Source organism: Marmota marmota, unplaced genomic scaffold, assembly GCF_001458135.2.
Source record: "Marmota marmota marmota unplaced genomic scaffold, marMar, whole genome shotgun sequence".
In the NCBI taxonomy this organism is placed as follows: domain Eukaryota; kingdom Metazoa; phylum Chordata; class Mammalia; order Rodentia; family Sciuridae; genus Marmota; species Marmota marmota.
In genome coordinates this window covers 1-3,517 of record NW_026006431.1, presented here as the reverse complement: position 1 = coordinate 3,517, position 3,517 = coordinate 1, and the positions used below count along the sequence as shown (strand labels likewise).

The following is a 3,517-nucleotide window of genomic DNA, read 5'->3' as shown; positions in this document are numbered from 1 at the left end:
TTTCTCTGGAGTACTTGGGATTGAACCCATGGTCTCATGCATGGTAGGCAAATGCTCTAATGCTGAGCTACATCCCCAGTTGCTTTTTCTTCCTTTGGTAGTGTTTCTTTTTCTTTTGTTTTTGGTACCGGGGATTGAACTCAGGGGCACTCAACCACTGAGCCACATCCCCAGCCCTATTTTGTGTTTTATTTAGAGATAGGGTCTCACTGAGTTGCTTAGCACCTCACTGTTGCTGAAGCTGGCTTTCAACTCATGATCCTCCTGTCTCAGCCTCCTGAGCCACTGGGATTACAGGCATGCACCAACATGCCTGGTGGTAGTGTTTCTTAATTAACAGAATTAACTGAATTCAAAGCAGTACAGTATGTTTTTTAATTTTTAAAATTTTTTATATAGTTATAGATGGACTGTATGCCGTTACTTATTTATTTTTATGTGATTCTGAGGATTGAACCCAGTGCCTCACACATGCAAGGCAAGTGCTCTGCCACTGAGCCACAGCCTCAGCCCTCAAAGTAGTATAGTTTGTCAACTTTTTTTTCTCCTATGATTAGTGCCTTTTAGTATAAGAAATCAGTGCTCTTCTTCAGTGCTTCCTAGGAAGGTGGCAGCCATCCCCTATTCAGAATCAAGGCTGCCATCAGGCCTCTTGTGAAGTCCAAATTTGTCAAAAACAAGACCAAGAAGTTAATCCAGCCATGCATGGTGGCGCACACCCATAATCCTAGTGACTCGGGAGGCTAAGGCAGGAGGATCATAAATTCAAAGCCAGCTTCAGCGATTTAGTGAGGTCTAAACAACTTAGCGAGACTCTGTCTCTAAATAAAAGATAAAAAAAGAGCTGGGGCCAGGCGCAGTGGCATATGTCTGTAATTCCAGCAGTTTGGGAGGCTGAGGCAGGAGGATCTTGAGTTCAAAGTCACCCTCAACAAAAGTGAGGAGCTAAGCAACTCAGTGAGACCTTGTCTTTAAATAAAATACAAAATAGGGCTGGGAATGTGGCTCAGTGGTTTTGTGCCCCTAGGTTCAATTCCTGGTACAAAAAGAAAAAAAAAAGAAGTTAATCCAGCATCCATCAGACCCATATGTTAAAATTAAGTGCAACTAGCAGAAACCTGGAGGTATTAACAACCTGATGCAGAGAATATTTAAGGAACAGATCTTGCAGCTACATATTGGTTATGAGAGCAATGAGAAAAAGGAGCACATGCTCCAGTGGCTTCTGGAAGTTCCTGGTCCACAATGTCCAGGAACAGGAATTGCTGCTGATGTGCAACTAATCTTACTGTGCTTTGATTGCTCAGTGTTCCCTTCAAGAACAGCAAAGCCATCATTTAAAGAGCAGCCAATTTGATCACCAGAGTTATTAATCCTAATGGCAGGTTGCACAGTGAAGAAAAAAATGAAAAGATGGCTCATGTGTACATTTTATTTGTACTTAAATAAAACCACAAAACTGACATCTGGAAGAAAAATAAATAATTTTTGCTGGGGTCATAGAATATTCTTCTTTGCTTTTTAATAGAAGTTTTATTGATTTGCCATTTTAATTTAGATTCACAATACATCTGAAGTAGATATTTATGTATGATGTGAAGTAAGGTATTAAGATTCATTTGTTTCATATAGAGAAGAATATCCAATTGCTAAAATTATCTTCTTTTTTCCAATTTTAGTTCACTAGCACCTTTATCATAAACCAGGTGGCCACATATATGTGAATGTGTTTATGGTCCTTTAGTGTTTTGTTAATCTATTTGTCTTTCTGTCACACTGTTTAATCTCTAAAGATTTATTATAAGTCTCAATATATTATAATGTAAGTCCTTCAATATTTTTCTTCTTCAAGATCATCTGGGATATTCTTGCTTCTTGCATTTTCATATAATAGTTAGAATCAATGTGTCTAATTTAGGGGGGTTACCGGGGATTGAACTCAGGGCTACTTGATCTCTGAACCACATCCCCAGCCGTAGTTTGTATTTCATTTAGAGAGTGGGTCTCACTAAGTTGGTTAGTGCCTCACTAAATTTCTGAGGCTGGCTTTGAACTCGCAAGCCTCCTGCCTCAGCCTCCAGAGCTGCTGGGATTACAGGCATGTGCCACTGCCCCTGGCAATGTGTTGATTTTAAATAGAATAAAAACAAGCTATTGAGATTTTGACTGATATTGCATTACGTTTATGGATCAACTTTGGGAGAATTCACATGTTTACCATACTGATTCTTTTAGAGCATTATAGTTATACATAGTAGTTGGGTTCATTTTGAGAAAGTCATACATGCATGGAATTTCATGTACTTCATTTCAGTCTCCATTCTCACACATCCTTCCTCTCCTCCCTCTCCTTATTCTCCTTCCTCTACTCTGCTGATCTTCATTTCACTCATTTATTTATTTTTGGTTGGTGCTTTTTATATACACATAAAGGTAGAATTTCCTGAGGTATATTTACATATGTTGTGTGCATATAATGAACTTTGTTGAATTTATTCCACATTTCCTCCCTTTTCCCACCCTCCTTTCTCCCTCTCAATCTCCTTCTTCTACTCCACTGATCTTCCCTGTATCTTTAATATCTGACCCCTCCCCTTTCCCCCCTTATTTTGCTCTAGCTTCTGCATATGAGAGAAGAAATTCAATCAAATTTTCTGTACCACACTCATTCTTGTAATCAATAAACATGACATTGACTTTTTAAATTCTTTTAAAATGAATTTTCTCAATATTTTGTAGTTTTCAATATAAAGCTCTTAGGCATCTTTTGTTAGATTTGTTCCTAATTATTTGATGTTTTTGATACAACTGCAAATAGTATCCTTAAAACTTCCATTTCATATTTATTTGATGCTGATTTATAAAAATTAATTTGATTTTTTACATACACCTTGTATGCAGCAGTGTCAATAAATTTGTTCCGTAATTCTATTTGATTTTCTGTGGATTCTTTTGGATTTTCTTTGTGCACAATTACACTGTCTACAAATAGAAAGAGTTTTGGTTCTTCCTTTCCTACCATATACTATTTTTTAAAAAATAATTTTTTAGGGAACAAATCTTTACTCCTCACACTTCAGATAGAGCCCTAATATCCAGAGTATACAAAGAACTCAAAAAATTAGACAATAAGAGAACAAACAACCCAATCAACAAATGGGCCAAGGACCTGAACAGACACTTCTCAGAGGAGGACATACAGTCAATCAACAAGTACATGAAAAAATGCTCAACATCTCTAGCTGTCAGAGAAATGCAAATCAAAACCACCCTAAGATACCATCTCACTCCAGTTAGATTGGCAGCCATTATGAAGTCAAACAACAACAAGTGCTGGCGAGGATGTGGGGAAAAGGGTACACTGGTACATTGCTGGTGGGACTGCAAATTGGTGCAGCCAATTTGGAAAGCAGTATGGAGATTTCTTGGAAAGCTGGGAATGGAGCCACCATTTGACCCAGCTATTCCCCTTCTTGGTCTATTCCCTAAAGACCTAAAAAGAGCATGCTACAGGGAC

General features: G+C 38.0%; 1 pseudogene; it reads left to right on the top strand.

Moving 5' to 3' along the window:
* Window positions 1-603: 603 nt before the first annotated feature.
* LOC107134465 lies at window positions 604-1,404 on the top strand (annotated as a pseudogene).
* The last annotated feature ends 2,113 nt before the right edge of the window (window positions 1,405-3,517 follow it).